At 50.8% G+C, this 20,696-nt stretch overlaps 1 long non-coding RNA gene across 2 annotated transcripts; it reads right to left on the bottom strand.

Annotated features, from left to right (window-relative positions):
- Nucleotides 1-12,116: 12,116 nt before the first annotated feature.
- On the bottom strand, nucleotides 12,117-14,062 carry LOC120395107. Of its 2 annotated transcripts, XR_005592473.1 has the most exons (5): nucleotides 14,016-14,062; nucleotides 13,539-13,686; nucleotides 12,969-13,359; nucleotides 12,802-12,874; nucleotides 12,117-12,412 (listed from the first exon to the last, which is right to left on the bottom strand). It is a non-coding gene; the product is annotated as an uncharacterized LOC120395107 (long non-coding RNA). The 2 variants fall into 2 exon arrangements; XR_005592472.1 differs by lacking the exon at nucleotides 14,016-14,062 and having other exon boundaries at nucleotides 13,539-13,778.
- Between the last annotated feature and the right edge of the window lie 6,634 nt (nucleotides 14,063-20,696).

The raw sequence follows: 20,696 nt of genomic DNA, 5'->3' as shown, positions 1-20,696 counted from the left end.
AAAACTCTGCGCTCCCGCGGTTGCAGGCAGCCCAGAGCCCTTTAAATCCCAGCCGCGGCCGGAAATCAGAGGGCTCTGGGCTGCCTGCTGCGCGGGAGCCCAGAGCCCTCTGATTCCCGGCCGCGGCTGGGATTTAAAGGCTCTGCGCTCCCGCGGTTGCAGGCAGCCCAGAGCCCTTTAAATCCCAGCCGCGGCTGAGATTTAAGGCTCTGGGCTCCCGCGGTTGCAGGCAGCCCAGAGCCCTCTTATTCCCGTCCGCGGCTGGGATTTAAAACTCTGGGCTGCCCGCCGCAGCAGACAGCCCAGAGCCCTCTGATTCCCGGCCGGGCTGGGATTTAAAGAGCTCTGGGCTCCCCGCCGCAGCGGGCAGACCAGAGCCTTTAAATCCCAGCCGCCGGGAATCAGAGGGCTCTGGGCTGCCTGCAACCGAGGGAGCCCAGAGCCTTTTCAATCTCAGCCGCGGCTGGGATTTAAAGGGCTCTGGGCTGCCTGCAACCGCGGGGCGCAGAGTTTTAAATCCCAGCCGCGGCTGGGATTTAAAGGGCTCTGGGCTGCCTGCAACCGCGGGAGCGCAGAGCCTTTAAATCCCGGCCGCGGCTGGGATTTAAAGGGTTCTGGGCTCCCGCCGCAGCGGGAAGCCCAGAGCCCTCTGATTCCCGGCCGCGGCTGGGATTTAAAAGGCTCTGGGCTCCCCGCGGTTGCAGGCAGCCCAGAGCCCTCTGATTCCCGGTTGCAGCTGAGATTTAAAAGGCTCTGGGCTCCCCGCGGTTGCAGGCAGCCCAGAGTCCTCTGACTCCCAGCCGGGGCTGGGATTTAAAGGGCTCTGGGATCCCCGCGGCTGCCAGCAGCCCAGAGCCCTCTGATTCCCCACGGCGGCTGGGATTTAAAAGGCTCTGGGCTGCCCGCCGCAGCAGACAGCCCAGAGCCCTCTGATTCCCGGCTGCGGCTGAGATTTAAAAGGCTCTGGGCTCCCCGCGGTTGCAGGCAGCCCAGAGTCCTCTGACTCCCAGCCGGGGCTGGGATTTAAAGGGCTCTGGGATCCCCGTGGCTGCCAGCAGCCCAGAGCCCTTTGAATCCCAGCCTCTGTCCGCTGATTGCCCCCTCCCCAGACCCCTGGCCCAACTGCCCCCCAGAACCTCCACCCCCTATCTAAGCCCCACTGGTCCTTGTTCCCCGATTACCCCCCCCCGAGACCCCTGCCCCTAACTGCTCCTTGGGACCTCAGCCCCTATCTAAGCCTCCCTTCTCCTTGTCCCCAACTGCCCCCTCCTGAGACCCCACCCAACTTCCCCCAGGACCGCACCCCTACCTGTCCCCTGATAAACCTCTTAGACTCCCATGCCTATCCAATTGCTGCCTGTCCCTGACTGCCCCTTCGAACCTCTGCCCCATCCAACTCCCCCTGCTCCTTGTCCCTTGACTGCCCCCCAGAACTCCCTACCTCTTCTCCAACCCCCAAACCGCTTACTGTGCCACTCAGACCAGCGTATCTGGCTCCATGCAGCTCCAGAGAGTTGCTGCCATGCTCCCCCATGGAGCCCACAGCCCTCTCCCACCCCCAGCACCTGCCTTCCAGATTTGAACACCTCAAAATTCAGGAGTGCTCAAGCTCGGTTTGGGCAGCATTTACTTCATTTCTCCCAAATCAGTTTCCCCTGCAAGGTGCCAACTGAAGGTGTTGGAGAACAGAGAGATCAGGTGGCCTCCTAATGCCTGGAAAAGAGACAAAGGCCGGAGGAGGGAGTGTCAGTGCCTGTGCGGACTTCTGGGAAGTGCACGGTGTGGAAGGGGATGCTGTGATGCTTTGGAACATCTCCATACAAAGCCAGTCAGGACTCTGGGGGAGCCTCCTCTCTCGGAGCATACTGTCTCCAGGGCAAGAAGCTTACACCTTCCTGGGTCTGACCTCGGAGCATTCAGCATGCCCTTCCACGTCATGCACTTTCCAAAGTGAGTCTGCCCAGGCTGGTCCTGGGGCAACCAGAGGGCCCTGCACCCCAACTCTGCAGTCAGATGTGACTCTCAGCCAGACAGTAAAACAGAAGGTTTATTAGATGACGGGAACACAGTTTAAACAGAGCTTGTTGGTACAGAAAACAGAACCCCTCTGTCAGGTCCATCTTGGGGGGTGGGGAGCCCAGAACCAAGTTCTGGGTCTCTCCCAATTTCCCCAGCCAGCTCCAAACTGACACTCCCTCCTCTGGCCTCTGTGTCTCTTCTGGACAAGGAGGCCACCTGATCTCTTTGTCCCCAACACCTTCAGTTGGCATCTTGCAGGGGAAACTGAGGCACCCACACAGTATTCAGAGAAAATATTAAGAACATTCCCACTTCATCACAACAGATGCAACAAAATATAATACTGTATATTAAAGTAGGCAAGTGCTGCTTCTGACTTTCCACTTTTAATTGACCCTTGTAATCTCGTGGCACTGATGCGTTGTAGCTTCATTTTATATCGGCTTACAGGGCGGGAGCGGGGGGGCACCACCATTTTGGGCCCCACCAAAAATTATACAAACCTGCCGCCTATGTCTGTGACACAATCTGTCACACAAACCACACCTATTGGTGGAGTTTGCATCTGTATATTCACACATGCCGGATCCACACCAACAGGAAGCAATCTCAGAGGCAGCCAGCAGATGGCATCCAGCAGCATCAAATCACACACCTAGTTATAGCCTCACGGCCCTGTGTTAGGCCTGACCTGGAACTGCGCAGCATCAGCTCAGACATTTAAACCCCTTGAACCAAACCAGGGCAAACTGTGTGTGGACAGGGCTCAAAATTGTCAAACGTGCCCCACAGGCCTGAGCGTCAAAGGGATTTAGGCACTTAATGGTGCAGCTGTGCTCCTTACAGGGTATTCAAAGGTAGCTGTGCAGATTAAGTGCCTAATTCCCATTGACTCTATTATACTTAGGTTCGAAATTACCAGCTTTTATAGGTGCCTAAGAGCTTTTCAAAATCCTGCTTGGCACCTTCCTGCACCCATAGGTGCCCAACTCCCTTTGACTATCTGGCCCCATGTGTCTGTATTATGATTTAGGCTCCAAAATCAGTTCAGGGCTGCAAGGCTGAGCAGAGCAATATCTAGAATACCTTTAAAATCTGGGTTGTTGCCTTTAGCACGTGTTAAACTGGTCAACTCCCCCTCCACCCACCCACACACCCTCTCTCTCCAATCTGCTAGATACACCACTCCCCTCCCAAAGGTGGAGCTAGAACCCAGGAGTCCTGGATCTGAGCCCCAACCCCCGCTCTAATACACTGGACCCCACTCCCCTCCCAGAGCAGGGAACTTCTTATAGATCCTTAATATGACAACTTGTAGTGTGACCGCCCCTCACGCCACCCGAGTCACTCTGCCCTCGGGCCCGTCATTCCAGCGGGTATTTCCTGCCCATCGCTGCTGCAGGAGGTGGAGGTGCTCGCTGTAGGCTCCATGAGCTGCAACAGTCTCTTCTGTGAAGCATTAAAAGAGCCTGCGAGTTACAGCCCCGTCACAGAGGACATGATGTGTGCTGGGTCCATGCACGGCTGTAAAGGCTTTGCTTGGGTGAGGTTCTCAGAATGAGATCTGGAGACCCCCTCTCTGTGTGGGGTGCTACAGGGACCCCCCACCTCATTGCTCCTGGCCCATTGTCCCTGTTGACTTGGTGTTGGGTGTCAATGGGACCATAGGGGCCAACTCCATGGGGGTCCCATGGCTCAGCTCCTCCCCCTCCCTTTCCCCCCAATCCTCCCACCCACTGGCGGCCCCACCAATCAGCTCCTCCCCCACCTTCCCAGCGCCTCCTGCCCACCACAATCAGCTGTTCAGTGGCATGAAGAAGATGCAGGGGCGAGGGGAGGGGTGGGAGCAGGGAGAGGCAAGGGAGGGGGCGGAGTGCGGTGGGAAGAGAAAGAGGTGGGGCAGGCATGGGGGGCTTGGGGGAAGGGGCAGAGTGGGGGTGGAGCCTGGGGTGGAAGGGGGATCAAGCAACTCTCCTCCCCCCCCCCCCCCAGCAACTCAGGAAGTTTTCACCTCTGAGTGGGACCCACCAAACCGTGGTCCTGGATGGAGGGGCTGAGCTCTGAGTTCATTCCCCAGTGTTCAGACATGACACCTCTTAGCGTGAGGCTGCGCCATAGAGTATAAAGTCAGCAGGATCCATCAGCCCATCCAGTCTGACCTCCTGGATACCCCGGACCATAACTGGACCCGGTTACCCCTTCACTGAGCCCAGGGACTTGCGTCTGGGTAAAGCATCTCCCAGAAAGGCAGCCAGTGGGGACGTGAAGCCATCGAGAGATAGAGAACCCACCACTGCCCTTATGGAGCCCGGACCCCACCCCCAAAACCCTATTTCTGTCCCCGTCTCTAGGGTGACAGTGGGGGACCCCTGGTGTGTGAAAAGGATGGGACCTGGTATCTTGCTGGGATTGTGAGCTGGTTACTGAGAACATCATAAAATACTTTTGCTGGATGTTCGCAAGGTCTCCTTAATTTGTTTCTTAGGAGCCAGAACAATAACACATAAGAACCCAAAACTCAGAGGGAGAGAACGCAGGCTACTGCCTATAACAGAGAAGCACAACTCACTGGGGACCTGCTGACTGGCTGCTGCTACGCCCCGATTGTGTGCTGCCCTACCGAGCTCCCCAGCATGCAAGCACGCCCAGGAACCCTGCCCAACATTTAAAGTCACAGTATTCAATTTTAACAACCACAAATGCACCAGAGCATCAACATTTCCTGGTTTACAAGGCCTCTCCTTTTTTGGAACCCTTGTTTCTAAACATGCCATGCAGGATTTGAATCAAATTTCAGTGACTAATTATCATATGGGTGGAATCACCATTACTGTGTATTCTGGGTAGTTATGTTGTTGGCTTCTTTAGGAAATTTGGGGAAACAGTGGGAAAGCCTGCCCCACCCCAAACACACATACACACCACACATTTGCTGCCCACTGGTGCTGCCTGAGCAATAGCCTTGTGACATCAGAGTTAACCCACCACTCAGCACTCCCTCCCTCCGGTTCATTTTCATACTTGGGGAGAATGACTAGCACCCTGGCTGCCATGGCAACAGCTCCCTTTGACAGCTGGTTGCCCCCATGTTACCAGAACATCATCACAGACAGGAAGTTTGTAATGAAACAGGGCCAGAGCTGGATAACCGGGACAGCCCCTGCTGTGCTCAGTGAGGTTTGTGCTGCGGTACGGTGCTGTGTTCCTTCGCAAAGGGCAGGTGTTTGCTACTGTCCTCAGTAAGGCCTAGGTGAAAACAAGATGCAAAATTCCAGCTCTTTTTCTTGGATATTGTTTCTCTGCTTCTTGCACATTCAGGGTTATAGCTGAGAACTTTCACTGACCCTGAAGTTGCATAAAATGAGTTTTGTTTTAATGCAGTTTAATTTAATGACTTTCAATACTCTGATCAGCACAGCACTGAGTGGTGAAACGGGGATTTTCACCAAGCTAACAATGGCAATAAAATATAGACTGAACCAATGCATGAGCAAGAGCTTCGTTGTTTAAACAGCTTGTAGAGGTGCGGACTCACCTCCACAGCACCTCCAGCTGGTGACTTCTGGGAATTAGCTCGTTCCAGCTCCGGAGCGCCCTCTGCAGGCCAGTGATCCACCTGTCCTCTGGCCCCCGTGCCCCTCCCTGGACCCAGTGCCCCTTTAGCTGGGATGCTGCCCCCTGGCAGTAACCCCTCAGTCTCAGGGTCTCCCCTCCTTGGGGAACCTCTAACCCACTATTCCCACCTCACATCAGTATATGGCTACTGCCAGTCATCGTCTAGCCCTGCGCCCTGGGGCAGGCTGCAGGATCAGTCACTCAGCACTGGCAAGGAGGGTCTGGACCTGCTGCCTTGGCCTACTCCTGGGCTGCCCTCTGCAACCCCCAGGACCTGTTGGCCTTGTGCTAGGCCACAGCCTGGGGCTTTCCAGGCTGGAGCTCCCCAGCTCCTCTGCCTTTCCCTAGCCCTGCTCCACTCAGGTACCCTGTCTCTAGCTCCCTGCAGCCAGATCCTTCTCCCTCGACAGACAGAGAGAGACTGATCCTTCTGGCTTCCCTGGCCTTCTTATAAGGCCCTGTCGCTCAGTTTGGGGTGTGGCCCCAGCTGCAGCCACTTCCCCAGCTTTTACCCAGCAGCAGCCCTTGGCTTTTGGCTTTTCCACTTCTTCCAGGCTGGGAGCGGGGCACACAGTTACACAGCACAGAGTTAAGATTTTAAAAAAAAAAAAAAAAAAAATAAACAAACAAAAACCTTCATTTAACGTTACTCATGTTTGCTTTCATCAAAAAAATCATAGGAAAATACAAAGTCAAGGCTTTAAACAAGATGGAAAGGTTACAAAGTGAAGCATTCTCAGGTTAGCAAATGTCCAAAGAACTGTTGCCCTGGCACCCTCAATTCAGTCCTCTTGTGCATTTGCAGGATGATGCAGACTTTAATGACATGATCCCATAGTAATTTTTTCCCACAGGACCCCTGCCTTATTCAGCGCACAGGGTTTTCTGCTCTGGGGCTGGGTATTGAAGGAGGCTGTTGCCTGTAGGATCCCTGCCTCATTTCTTGCAGAGTTAACGTTGCACAGGCAATGCTTATTCTGGTATTTCCTAACTTGAGAGTGCTTCACTTTGCAGCCTTTTAGTCCTCTGTGCATTTCCTAATGTTTATAGCTTGCTTTACTGAGGAGAACAGTCTCCATAACAAAGGGCTTGGTTATTTTTTTGTGTGTGCGATGTCTCCATTATTTATCTGGTCAGTGTCACTAGTGTGCACTTTACAAGACAGAGAAAGTAAGGACACTCCCTGATACAAAGCCCCTATGATCTAAGGAAGACTGACACATACAAAGAAAGCAGGAGATGTAAGAACTAGGACGTTCTTTCTTTCTTCTGATGAATAGTCATTTATTATGAATTACACTGGTCTACAATTTTTGAGAAGTCGTCTGCTTCAGAGATAAAATGTGGTATTTATTATGTATTTTGATGTGCTGAATTCAAATATGACAATTAAAACAACTGATTGGCTACTGTTTCTAAGATATTTAAGTTTTTACATTTTATGTCTATGTATATTGTGTAGATAGTAGAGTTTTAATCATAAATTGTAAACCTAGGTCTTTTCATGTGTTTATGGTTGCTTTACATGATAATATTTCACCTGTCCTGTTTATGTAACACTTTAAAAATCAGCAAAAGGGTTATCTAACTAAAATTTATTATGAAACAAAAGGCAAAAAACTATTATGTACATAGTTTAGTCCTATTCAGTGTCTACTCAGCGCTTCTTGGCTTGTCTCTTGTATTCATTAAATGGAGCATCTCTTGTCACTGTCCAGCAATAGTCTGCAAGCATTGATGGGCTCCATTTGCCCTGATAGCGTTTCTCCATTGTTGCAATGTCATGGTGAAATCTCTCGCCGTGCTAGTCGCTCACTGCTCTGCAGTTCGGTGGAAAAAATCTAGATGAGAGTGCAAAAATGTATCTTTAGTGACATGTTGCAACCAAGGCTTTTGTATGCCTTGAGGAGGTTTTCCACCAACAACCTGTAGTTGTCTGCCTTCTTGTTTCCAAGAAAATTTATTGCCACTAACTGGAAGGCTTTCCATGCCGTCTTTTCCTTGCCACGCAGTGCATGGTCAAATGCATCATCTCAAAGAAGTTCACGAATCTGAGGACCAACAAAGACACCTTCCTTTATCTTAGCTTCACTTAACCTTGGAAATTGTCCACGGAGGTACTTGAAAGCTGCTTGTGTTTTGTCAATGGCCTTGACAAAGTTCTTCATCAGACCCAGCTTGATGTGTAAGGGTGGTAACAAAATCTTCCTTGATTCAACAAGTGGTGGATGCTGAACACTTTTCCTCCCAGGCTCCAATGACTGTCGGAGTGGCCAATCTTTCTTGATGTAGTAGGAATCTCTTGCACGACTATCCCATTCGCAGAGAAAACAGCAGTACTTTGTGTATCCAGTCTGCAGACCAAGCAAGAGAGCAACAACCTTCAAAACGCCACAAAGCTGCCATTGACGTTGGTCATAGTTTATGCACCTCAAAAGTTGTTTCACGTTGTCATAGGTTTCCTTCATATGGACTGCATGACCAACTGGAATTGATGGCAAAACATTGCCATTATGCAGTAAAACATCTTTAAGACTCGTCTTCGATGAATCAATGAACAGTCTCCACTCATCTGGATAGTGAACGATGTTGAGGGCTGCCATCACACCATCGATGTTGTTGCAGGCTACAAGATCACCTTCCATGAAGAAGAATGGGACAAGATCCTTTTGACGGTCACGGAACATGGAAACCCTAACATCACCTGCCAGGAGATTCCACTGCTGTAGTCTGGAGCCCAACAGCTCTGCCTTACTCTTGGGTAGTTCCAAATCCCTGACAAGGTCATTCAGTTCACCTTGTGTTATGAGGTGTGGTTCAGAGGAGGAGGATGGGAGAAAATGTGGGTCCTGTGACATTGATGGTTCAGGACCAGAAGTTTCATCCTCTTCCTCTTCCTCATCTGACTCAAGTGAGAATGATTCTGGTGCATCAGGAACCGGCAGTCCTTCTCCGTGGGGTACTGGGCGTATAGCTCATGGAATGTTTGGATAATGCACAGTCCACTTTTTCTTCTTTGACACACCTTTCCCAACTGGAGGCACCATGCAGAAGTAACAATTGCTGGTATGATCTGTTGGCTCTCTCCAAATCACTGGCACTGCAAAAAGCATAGATTTCCTTTTCCTGTTCAACCACTGGCGAAGATTTGTTGCACAAGTGTTGCAGCATATATGTGGGGCCCATCTCTTGTCCTGATCTCCAATTTTGCAGCCAAAATAAAGGTGATAGGCTTTCTTAACCATAGTGGTTATACTGCGCTTTTGTGATGCAAAAGTCACTTCACCACAAACATAGCAGAAGTTATCTGCACTGTTCACACAAGTACGAGGCATCTCTGCTCACTTTGGCTAAACAGAAATGTGTCCCTTTGCAAAATCAAACACTGACAAATAAGAGAGCACGACACTGTATGATTTCTAGAGCTGATATAGGGCAATTTGTTCAGCAGAGTGATGTAAGCTTCATTATGATTGCATCATCCATGACTTCTAGGAATAACATGATGCAATGCATATCATGTATGACGCAATACCAGCTTCAGATTGCATCATTCATTGTTTTGCCTAAAAAGCAAGTACTGTCCAAACCACATGCAGCTGAACTGAAGTGCCGCAGTGTTAGGTTTTGGGTAGCAAGCCCCCTCACAATGGCAAAGAGCCTTTTCAGAACTCTGATGCAATCTTCCCTTGATGCTCATCAGCTCTGGTGGCCTTTAACCTTAGGCTCATCTCAAGCTCTTTCCACCTCTGGATGCTCTCTGCTGATTGGCTGCCTTCTCGTGGCATGCCACATTCCTAGCCAGATTTGTCCAGTCCTTTGTTCCTGTAGAACTCAGTGTGGCTGGAACATTAGACTGGAAGAGTTTGCAACAAAAACAGTATGCAGCATTCTGGGGTTTTGAGTACTGTGGCAGAGCTCTGCCCTTGCTCCCGTGGGTCCTGCACTTCTAGGTGGTTTATGCTGCCTCAGTGGCTCACTGTGACCCTCCACGTAGCCCTTCTCTCCAGGGTTAGGGTTACAGTCTACTGAGCCCTTTTCATCATAGGCTGCAAGGCGGTTGGTGAGAGAACTCCCACAGTCTCTGTTCAGCCTCCTGTCCTGACAGGGACCTGACTTCCCCTTCCAGGAGCTGTTCCTGTAGTGGTGGGTTGGGGGAACCCGGGCCCGCCCTCTACTCCGGGTTCCAGCCCAGGGACCCTAATGGTAGCAGTTGTTGGCAGCCAACCTTTCACTGCCAGAGTTGCTACATTTCCCTGGGCCACTTCCCCACAGCTCTCCTGCTTCTCCCTTCTTCACCCTTAGCTTAGGGCTCCCTTAACAATGGTTTGAGGGTGTCTTCAGTAACCAGCCCTTCAGCCGCACTTCCTCTCCTCTGGCTCCCTGACTCCCCTGCCTGACTGGAGTGAGCCCTTTGTATAGTATCAGCAGGGCCTTAATTAGAGTCAGGTGGTCACATTAGCTTAATGGCCTCACCTGATTCATTACAGGTTAATTAGAGACAGGTGTTCTCATTAGCCTGGAGCAGCCCCTGCTCTGGTCAGTCAGGGAACAGAAAACTGTTAATCCAGTGGCCAGTATATCTGCCTTCTGCTATTCTGCTGTACCCAACTGGCCTGGGTCTATCACAGTACGTAAGCCATGGCCTCTCCACTTTGTCACCATTGGGGATTTCACACCAGGAATGTGTTGGATGGAAACTTCTATTTTCATTGTCTTTGGGGAACATGAAGTTTTTCACTCGCTGTGGCCCAGGCAGTACGAGGAAGTCCCTCAGGCTACTGCTCAAGTGGGTCCACAGTCCTGGATCATCTAGATTTCAGGAACTGAACTCAGCAGCAGCTGTTTCTTGTGCCTCCACCACACTCTTCTCTGATCTACACTTTTCTCCAGGAATGTGCATGGTTACATCCATCTGAGATGGAGATATGGATGCTGCAGTAGCTGCCAGGTCTCCTGCACTCTGACTACCTGGAAGATCAGGCATCTCCTCACCACTCACATCCTCACTGGGGCCGGAAGGCTCAACGTGAACATTTGTGTCTATGTATCTCAGGAGAGCTCCTTCCTGCTTAGACAGAAAAGCTTCCTTTGCTTTCTTGCTTTTTCTGAATGCTGCCCCAGAGGGGCGTTTTCTTCTTTCACTCATGACTGCTGTTCTGTGCCAGCTAGAGTGGCAGGGGACAAATAAGCAGGCTGGTAGCAGGGTCTGAGCGAGGGAAGAGATCAGCGTCTTAAGGGCCTACTCGGCTCCTACTACTTCAGTTGACTGCCTGTTCTCCTCAAGCGGGTTCAGGGAAGCAGCAGGAAATAGGAAGCTCCCTGACAAGCTGGTGTTAGTCCAGACTCCTGGGGGTGCTCAAGAGGTACATTAGAGGCTCCTCCTCCGCTCTCTCAGTGCAGCTCCTGTTGCTTTCTGTTATTCCCTCTCCCCTTTTCTCCTGCCTGCCTGTTATGTCTCTTGTGTCCCCTTCCTCCAGCACAGCACTCCACCAGCTCTGTGCATCTACAGCAGAGAGAAAACATATGCACCAGCACCAGACAATTTTCTACTCTCTGGGTCCTAGTGGTGCCCTGCCACAGTTTGGCACCTGTGACAGCCGCCTCAGTTCGCCTCCTGGTAAGGCCAGCCCTGTCCTGTGGGCACGGAGAACCTAACTCCCACTGAGGTCAGCCAGGGAGGCTGGATGTGCACATTGCAGGAAATAGACGGTCAGGACAGCATAATCCACTGAAAAAAACGTGTCTTGCTAATTGCAGCCCAGGCTCTCCCTGTGTGGCTCTTCGTCCTGCCTCTGCTGGTTGGAGCATGAGCAGAGCTTTCTGAGACAGCTGCTGCGGCTGTGGCCAGCCAGCGAAGTGCGTTTCCCATCGTCTCTCTTCCGGCTGTGGATGTTTGACTGCAGCAGCCCCGCAGAGGTCCCGGCCTCGCTCTCTAATGTCCATTCTCCTCTTGCTTTCATGGCGATTCTTGGACTATCGAGTAGCCTCAGGAAAACATCCCAGCTGTGGACACAGGCACCAGCACCGATTCCCCAAGCCAGAGTCCCCTTTGCAATCCAGGGAACCAGCCTGGGTTGTCTGGAGCGCAGGGTGTGGCCCACGGTGACTGCAGACCCTGCCCCTGCTGCACAGCGACTCCTGGGACCCTCTAGCCCATCAGCACTCGGCTCTCCCGCATTCTGCTGAGCGGCTGAGATCTGGGGGAACAGAAACCGTTTGTGAGAGATGGAAAATCTCCCCCCAGGAACACTCTGTCAATGGCTGCCAGAGGCCGTCCCTGTGAAACCCCAAATGTGCAGCCCCTTGGATTCCCACAGGGGAGATCTCAGCTCATTCACTTGTCACCCGTGGCCGCAGTCACTGACAGGGGGAATGTAGAGGGTATTTTTTTGCCAATGGTCCCTTCTGCAGCACCCATAATGGGAGGAGGTTTGGCCTTGTGATGTGAGGCCTGAGTCTGAGAATCAGGGCTCCTGGGTTCTGGGGCTCTGGAATGGGGTGTGGTCTAGTGGGTGGAGCTGGATTTGTTGACAGTGAGAGAGAGGGGCTTGTGCTGAAGGACCCTGGGTCAATTCCTGTGATGTCTACATGTGGCCACGATTTTACTTGCCTCTCAAGGTAGGTTATTTAGCCCATTCCTGGACACGTGTGTTACATCTGCTGCTGGCCACCCCTGAGATGTAGGTCCTTCATCCACACAAGGACATGGCACATCAAGGTCAATCCAGCAGCTCCCATCTGGTCTTCACCTCCGCAATGGAGGGCGAGCTCTAACCTGACCAGAGAAAGACAGGGTGGTGTCCTTCAGGGGAATCTGCTGGAGCTCCTGCATCCCCTGCTCCACCTCACACCCCAACACGCTAAGGGTTTTCCAAAGATACCACTAATGTCGGATAAACAAAGCAGCTGAGAAGAGGTCAGTGTGGGTGGATTTACTGAGCAGACTGGTTCTAATGGAAGAACAGATTTCTCCCCTGCTCTAGGGAGATTCCCATAGGAAAAGTCTCGGATGGTTGGGGTGGGGGCAATGCAAATCCTCAGCCCCTTGAATGGCAGGAAATCAGGACTCAGGGAGTTAAGGGGTGTCTCTGTCCTGCTGGAGGGAGCAGATCTGGAGAGCAGGAAGAGCACTAGTGGCATTGTAGGAAAGCCAGTGACTTCTACCTGTGAAGGTGGCTGAAGCTTCTGGCAGACACTAGAGTCCCGGATCCTTACACCTCCTTTGGGGATCCTTTCCCTAGGAATAAAATAAGGACACCACACAGAGAATGACATTTGAATCCCAGGTCTGGGATCCAGGGAAAAGGGATGATCTCAGCCAGGCTACGTACCAGGAACCTGATTTTGGTCCCAAGAGCCACAATTACCCAGAGGAGGTTTTCTTCCCCATTTGCTTTCAGGTTATTTATTCACAGTATTCATTTGTCTGCTTTGCTGGGTCTCCACTCTCTGCAGCTGTTCATTGGTTTTAGTAACAGTCTTTCAGTTTTTGCTTCTGTTTCCTCTTCTTACAGGGTAGCATCTGCTTAGCACTTTTTTAAAAAAATAAAACAATTCAAAACAAAATCCTGATCCTACATGGAAGAGGAAGGTTCCTGAGAATTTGGCTGCAGAACTTTAGTGTCTGCATATTTCAGTCCCTATTATTTATTCAGGTGCAGGTCTGATGCCATCTGCACCCCGAAGAATGCCCATATGATGCACGGGGGGCCCTTAGAATAACTGTTAAAAGAGAAGAAGAGAGTAGATTAAAAGGTGGGGAAATCAACCAATGCATCAGCCCTTCTCTGCATCACTGAAGCACCAGGCATGGGAGCGAAACAGGTTACAAATCCCCATGGTTCTTTCCCACTAGACAGACGTCCAGAAAGAAAAAGGCCTTCAGCCAATTATTTCCTTACACTCGGAAGGGGTGAAATTCAGCCCTGTGCAGACAGCCAGGGCAAGGTCTGTGCATCACAGCGGGATTAAATGGCACTTCACTGCCCAGGTGCTCGGAGACTTCGGTGGCACAGGTGTCCTCCTGGATTGGAACAGCCGGCTGGAATCCTGTGAGGTACAGAGCAGAGAGAGGTTTGGGCCACAACGTTCACCTCAGAGGCTGAGCTTCTGCAGACTTTTGGGATGTTCCCATCTGAGGGGGAGGATTTTGGCCAGCCCCAGCTCAGAGCTTTCAGTCACTTCAACCAGTGATTCTCTGGCACAGTTGATCTAAAGCAGCTGAACTTTTCAGGCCTTGCCCCCATCTCCGACCCCCCTCCCACCTCGCATTGCCCTCTAACAGCCCTCTCCCTGCTCTCGATCCCTGCCAAGCCCAAATACAGAGCCTAGCCCACGCTCCTCCTCTCAGACCCTCTCCTCACACGACCCTCCCCTACCTTTGAGAGGCTGATCCCGGTGCCCTTTACTGAGCTCCTGGAGAAATCATGGCTCCTCAGGACAACCTGTGAGTGGGTGGTTCCAACCTCTGTGTGGGGTGCGTGGTTTTCCGTCTAAGCTTCACTGAGAGCCAGCATGTCTCGATTTCACAGGATGAGTGAAGTCTAGGAAGCGCTGCACTTCTTGAGGACTTCCAACTTCGCCCCATTTATCAATGGCTTCCACCTTATTTGGATCAATCATAACATCTTCTGGGGAGAGGATGTACCCCCAAAACTCTGTGGAGAGTTGGCTGGAGGTTCCGCTTTTCCAATTCTGCGTTGAAACCATGCAGCCGAAACCTCTTCAGGTTCGGATGTGCTGCGCGTGCTGCTCTGGGTTCTCCGAAAAGAGACGTATGTCACCCCAATAGATGACACTGTCCCCAAATACATCACTGATTAAGTGTTTCAAGGTCAGGGGACCGTTAGTTAGCTCAAATAGCATATCAGACCGTTAAAATGTCCATCGTGTGTTTTGAAATCTGTCTTCCATTTGTCCCTTGCCCAAACGAGCCTTAGATTGGAAATTTGTCCCTTTACCCAGCTCCTGGAGAAATCATGGCTCCTCAGGACAAGCTGGGAGTGGGTGGTTCCAACCTCTGTGTGGGGTGCGTGGTTTTCCATCTAAGCTTCACTGAGAGCCAGCATGTCTCGATTTCACAGGATGAGTGAAGTCTAGGAAGCGCTGCACTTCTTGAGGACTTCCAACTTCGCCCCATTTATCAATGGCTTCCACCTTATTTGGATCAATCATAACATCTTCTGGGGAGAGGATGTACCCCCAAAACTCTGTGGAGAGTTGGCTGGAGGTTCCGCTTTTCCAATTCTGCGTTGAAACCATGCAGCCAAACCTCTCCAGGTTCGGATGTGCTGCGTGCTGCTCTGGGTTCTCCAAAAAGAGACATATGTCACCCCAATAGATGACACTGTCCCCAAATACATCACTGATTAAGTGTTTCAAGGTCAGGGGACCGTTAGTTAGCTCAAATAGCATATCAGACCGTTAAAATGTCCATCGTGTGTTTTGAAATCTGTCTTCCATTTGTCCCTTGCCCAAACGAGCCTTAGATTGGAAATTTGTCCCTTTACCCAGCTCCTGGAGAAATCATGGCTCCTCAGGACAACCTGGGAGTGGGTGGTTCCAACCTCTGTGTGGGGTGCGTGGTTTTCCATCTAAGCTTCACTGAGAGCCAGCATGTCTCGATTTCACAGGATGAGTGAAGTCTAGGAAGCGCTGCACTTCTTGAGGACTTCCAACTTCGCCCCATTTATCAATGGCTTCCACCTTATTTGGATCAATCATAACATCTTCTGGGGAGAGGATGTACCCCCAAAACTCTGTGGAGAGTTGGCTGGAGGTTCCGCTTTTCCAATTCTGCGTTGAAACCATGCAGCCGAAACCTCTCCAGGTTCGGATGTGCTGCGCGTGCTGCTCTGGGTTCTCCAAAAAAAAGACGTATGTCACCCCAATAGATGACACTGTCCCCAAATACATCACTGATTAAGTGTTTCAGGGTCAGAGGACCGTTAGTTAGCTCAAATAGCATATCAGACCGTTAAAATGTCCATCGTGTGTTTTGAAATCTGTCTTCCATTTGTCCCTTGCCCAAACGAGCCTTAGATTGGAAATTTGTCCCTTTACCCAGCTCCTGGAGAAATCATGGCTCCTCAGGACAAGCTGGGAGTGGGTGGTTCCAACCTCTGTGTGGGGTGCGTGGTTTTCCATCTAAGCTTCACTGAGAGCCAGCATGTCTCGATTTCACAGGATGAGTGAAGTCTAGGAAGCACTGCACTTCTTGAGGACTTCCAACTTCGCCCCATTTATCAATGGCTTCCACCTTATTTGGATCAATCATAACATCTTCTGGGGAGAGGATGTACCCCCAAAACTCTGTGGAGAGTTGGCTGGAGGTTCCGCTTTTCCAATTCTGTGTTGAAACCATGCAGCCGAAACTTCTCCAGGTTCGGATGTGCTGCGCGTGCTGCTCTGGGTTCTCCAAAAAGAGACATATGTCACCCCAATAGATGACACTGTCCCCAAATACATCACTGATTAAGTGTTTCAAGGTCAGGGGACCGTTAGTTAGCTCAAATAGCATATCAGACCGTTAAAATGTCCATCGTGTGTTTTGAAATCTGTCTTCCATTTGTCCCTTGCCCAAACGAGCCTTAGATTGGAAATTTGTCCCTTTACCCAGCTCCTGGAGAAATCATGGCTCCTCAGGACCACCTGGGAGTGGGTGGTTCCAACCTCTGTGTGGGGTGCGTGGTTTTCCATCTAAGCTTCACTGAGAGCCAGCATGTCTCGATTTCACAGGATGAGTGAAGTCTAGGAAGCGCTGCACTTCTTGAGGACTTCCAACTTCGCCCCATTTATCAATGGCTTCCACCTTATTTGGATCAATCATAACATCTTCTGGGGAGAGGATGTACCCCCAAAACTCTGTGGAGAGTTGGCTGGAGGTTCCGCTTTTCCAATTCTGCGTTGAAACCATGCAGCGAAACCTCCAGGTTCGGATGTGCTGCGCGTGCTGCTCTGGGTTCTCCAAAAGAGACGTATGTCACCCCAATAGATGACACTGTCCCCAAATACATCACTGATTAAGTGTTTCAAGGTCAGGGGACCGTTAGTTAGCTCAAATAGCATATCAGACCGTTAAAATGTCCATCGTGTGTTTTGAAATCTGTCTTCCATTTGTCCCTTGCCCAAACGAGCCTTAGATTGGAAATTTGTCCCTTTACCCAGCTCCTGGAGAAATCATGGCTCCTCAGGACAACCTGGGAGTGGGTGGTTCCAACCTCTGTGTGGGGTGCGTGGTTTTCCATCTAAGCTTCACTGAGAGCCAGCATGTCTCGATTTCACAGGATGAGTGAAGTCTAGGAAGCGCTGCACTTCTTGAGGACTTCCAACTTCGCCCCATTTATCAATGGCTTCCACCTTATTTGGATCAATCATAACATCTTCTGGGGAGAGGATGTACCCCCAAAACTCTGTGGAGAGTTGGCTGGAGGTTCCGCTTTTCCAATTCTGCGTTGAAACCATGCAGCCGAAACCTCCAGGTTCGGATGTGCTGCGCGTGCTGCTCTGGGTTCTCCAAAAAGAGACGTATGTCACCCCAATAGATGACACTGTCCCCAAATACATCACTGATTAAGTGTTTCAAGGTCAGGGGACCGTTAGTTAGCTCAAATAGCATATCAGACCATTAAAATGTCCATCGTGTGTTTTGAAATCTGTCTTCCATTTGTCCCTTGCCCAAACGAGCCTTAGATTGGAAATTTGTCCCTTTACCCAGCTCCTGGAGAAATCATGGCTCCTCAGGACAACCTGGGAGTGGGTGGTTCCAACCTCTGTGTGGGGTGCGTGGTTTTCCATCTAAGCTTCACTGAGAGCCAGCATGTCTCGATTTCACAGGATGAGTGAAGTCTAGGAAGCGCTGCACTTCTTGAGGACTTCCAACTTCGCCCCATTTATCAATGGCTTCCACCTTATTTGGATCAATCATAACATCTTCTGGGGAGAGGATGTACCCCCAAAACTCTGTGGAGAGTTGGCTGGAGGTTCCGCTTTTCCAATTCTGCATTGAAACCATGCAGCCGAAACCTCTCCAGGTTCGGATGTGCTGCGCGTGCTGCTCTGGGTTCTCCAAAAAGAGACGTATGTCACCCCAATAGATGACACTGTCCCCAAATACATCACTGATGAAGTGTTTCAAGGTCAGGGGACCGTTAGTTAGCTCAAATAGCATATCAGACCGTTAAAATGTCCATCGTGTGTTTTGAAATCTGTCTTCCATTTGTCCCTTGCCCAAACGAGCCTTAGATTGGAAATTTGTCCCTTTACCCAGCTCCTGGAGAAATCATGGCTCCTCAGGACAACCTGGGAGTGGGTGGTTCCAACCTCTGTGTGGGGTGCGTGGTTTTCCATCTAAGCTTCACTGAGAGCCAGCATGTCTCGATTTCACAGGATGAGTGAAGTCTAGGAAGCGCTGCACTTCTTGAGGACTTCCAACTTCGCCCCATTTATCAATGGCTTCCACCTTATTTGGATCAATCATAACATCTTCTGGGGAGAGGATGTACCCCCAAAACTCTGTGGAGAGTTGGCTGGAGGTTCCGCTTTTCCAATTCTGCATTGAAACCATGCAGCCAAACCTCTCCAGGTTCGGATGTGCTGCGCGTGCTGCTCTGGGTTCTCCAAAAGAGACGTATGTCACCCCAATAGATGACACTGTCCCCAAATACATCACTGATTAAGTGTTTCAAGGTCAGGGACCGTTAGTTAGCTCAAATAGCATATCAGACCGTTAAAATGTCCATCGTGTGTTTTGAAATCTGTCTTCCATTTGTCCCTTGCCCAAACGAGCCTTAGATTGGAAATTTGTCCCTTTACCCAGCTCCTGGAGAAATCATGGCTCCTCAGGACCACCTGGGAGTGGGTGGTTCCAACCTCTGTGTGGGGTGCGTGGTTTTCCATCTAAGCTTCACTGAGAGCCAGCATGTCTCGATTTCACAGGATGAGTGAAGTCTAGGAAGCGCTGCACTTCTTGAGGACTTCCAACTTCGCCCCATTTATCAATGGCTTCCACCTTATTTGGATCAATCATAACATCTTCTGGGAGAGGATGTACCCCAAAACTCTGTGGAGAGTTGGCTGGAGGTTCCGCTTTTCCAATTCTGCATTGAAACCATGCAGCGAAACCTCTCCAGGTTCGGATGTGCTGCGCGTGCTGCTCTGGGTTCTCCAAAAGAGACGTATGTCACCCCAATAGATGACACTGTCCCCAAATACATCACTGATTAAGTGTTTCAAGGTCAGGGGACCGTTAGTTAGCTCAAATAGCATATCAGACCGTTAAAATGTCCATCGTGTGTTTTGAAATCTGTCTTCCATTTGTCCCTTGCCCAAACGAGCCTTAGATTGGAAATTTGTCCCTTTACCCAGCTCCTGGAGAAATCATGGCTCCTCAGGACAACCTGGGAGTGGGTGGTTCCAACCTCTGTGTGGGGTGCGTGGTTTTCCGTCTAAGCTTCACTGAGAGCCAGCATGTCTCGATTTCACAGGATGAGTGAAGTCTAGGAAGCGCTGCACTTCTTGAGGACTTCCAACTTCGCCCCATTTATCAATGGCTTCCACCTTATTTGGATCAATCATAACATCTTCTGGGGAGAGGATGTACCCCCAAAACTCTGTGGAGAGTTGGCTGGAGGTTCCGCTTTTCCAATTCTGCGTTGAAACCATGCAGCCGAAACCTCTCCAGGTTCGGATGTGCTGCGCGTGCTGCTCTGGGTTCTCCAAAAAGAGACGTATGTCACCCCAATAGATGACACTGTCCCCAAATACATCACTGATTAAGTGTTTCAAGGTCAGGGGACCGTTAGTTAGCTCAAATAGCATATCAGACCGTTAAAATGTCCATCATGTGTTTTGAAATCTGTCTTCCATTTGTCCCTTGCCCAAACGAGCCTTAGATTGGAAATCCTTGCAGAGGAAGTTTGATGAAACCCTTTGCAGATTTCCTGTGAGCCAACAAGTGTGGGATTCACAGCAGAGGGTAATGGTTTCAAATGATCACTTTGTTGAGGAGCTGATTGTCTAAATAGAGGCATAGCAGAGTCCCACATTTCTTCTTCCCCAAAAGGGCCTGCTCTTAGGACTGGTTCTCATGACTGTACGCAGGGAGATCCACTAATTCTGGCCCCAACAATGCGTAAATACCGGGAAAAGCAGCTTTCAGCCAAGGTGGTACGTCAACAGGGCAGTCATAGTCCCAGTCCAGAGGTAACGAGTCCACATTTCTTTCCCCGGTATCCATGTAATCTTGGTATTTATCAGGAACGCCACCATCAATCAAACCCTAACCCCTCCCCTTGACCCTCCCAAGCCCTACCCGTTGACCCCTTATTCCTCCCACCTGTCACCGGAAGTCCCGCCCCATGGGGTTTTAACTCGGGGTCAAGGTGGCCACATGACTGGAAGCAAGGTGTGTCATGTGACCCCTCTAAGAACTCCTCCCACCACTCTCTACCAATCAGGATGGGTTTCATCCCAGAAGGACCACCCTGAGAGGAGATTTGACCAGTCAGGGTGAGTTCTGAGGTGGGGTGACCCATCCAGAAGTGGGTCGTGTGACCCCTCTAAGAACTCCTCCGACCGCCATCTACCAATTAGGATGGGTTTGACCCGATAGGACTACCCTAAGAGGAGATTTTGACCAATCAGGGCGAGTTCTGGGGCAGGGTGACCCATCCGGAAGTGGGCCGTATGACCCCACTAAGAACTCCTCTCAAGGCCCTCTGCCAATCAGGGTGCAGCACCATTACCCCATAAGGCCCAGCACCGGAGAGATGAGGGCATCTCTTACCAAGGACACATGGTTTAGAAATCGTGGGAAGGCTGCTGAGAGGAAACCTGGACTCCTTCACCACCCCCGTGAGAACTTCAGACTCTGTCTTCGCCCCGAGGGTCTTTGACCATCCGCGGAGAAAGCGCTACATCAGCGACAGTCCCGAGCAGGAGGAGGGAGCGACCGAGGGGAGCCCTTCGGCCCAGCCATTGATGGATAAACCGGAACCGGAACCCCAAACCCAACTGCTTGTGAGACAGCCCAACGAGCATGGTGGCCTCTCTTTGTCCAC

The sequence above is a fragment of the Mauremys reevesii genome, unplaced genomic scaffold, assembly GCF_016161935.1.
Source record: "Mauremys reevesii isolate NIE-2019 unplaced genomic scaffold, ASM1616193v1 Contig94, whole genome shotgun sequence".
Classification (NCBI taxonomy): Eukaryota; Metazoa; Chordata; order Testudines; family Geoemydidae; genus Mauremys; species Mauremys reevesii.
This window is presented reverse-complemented; position numbering and strand designations above follow the sequence as displayed.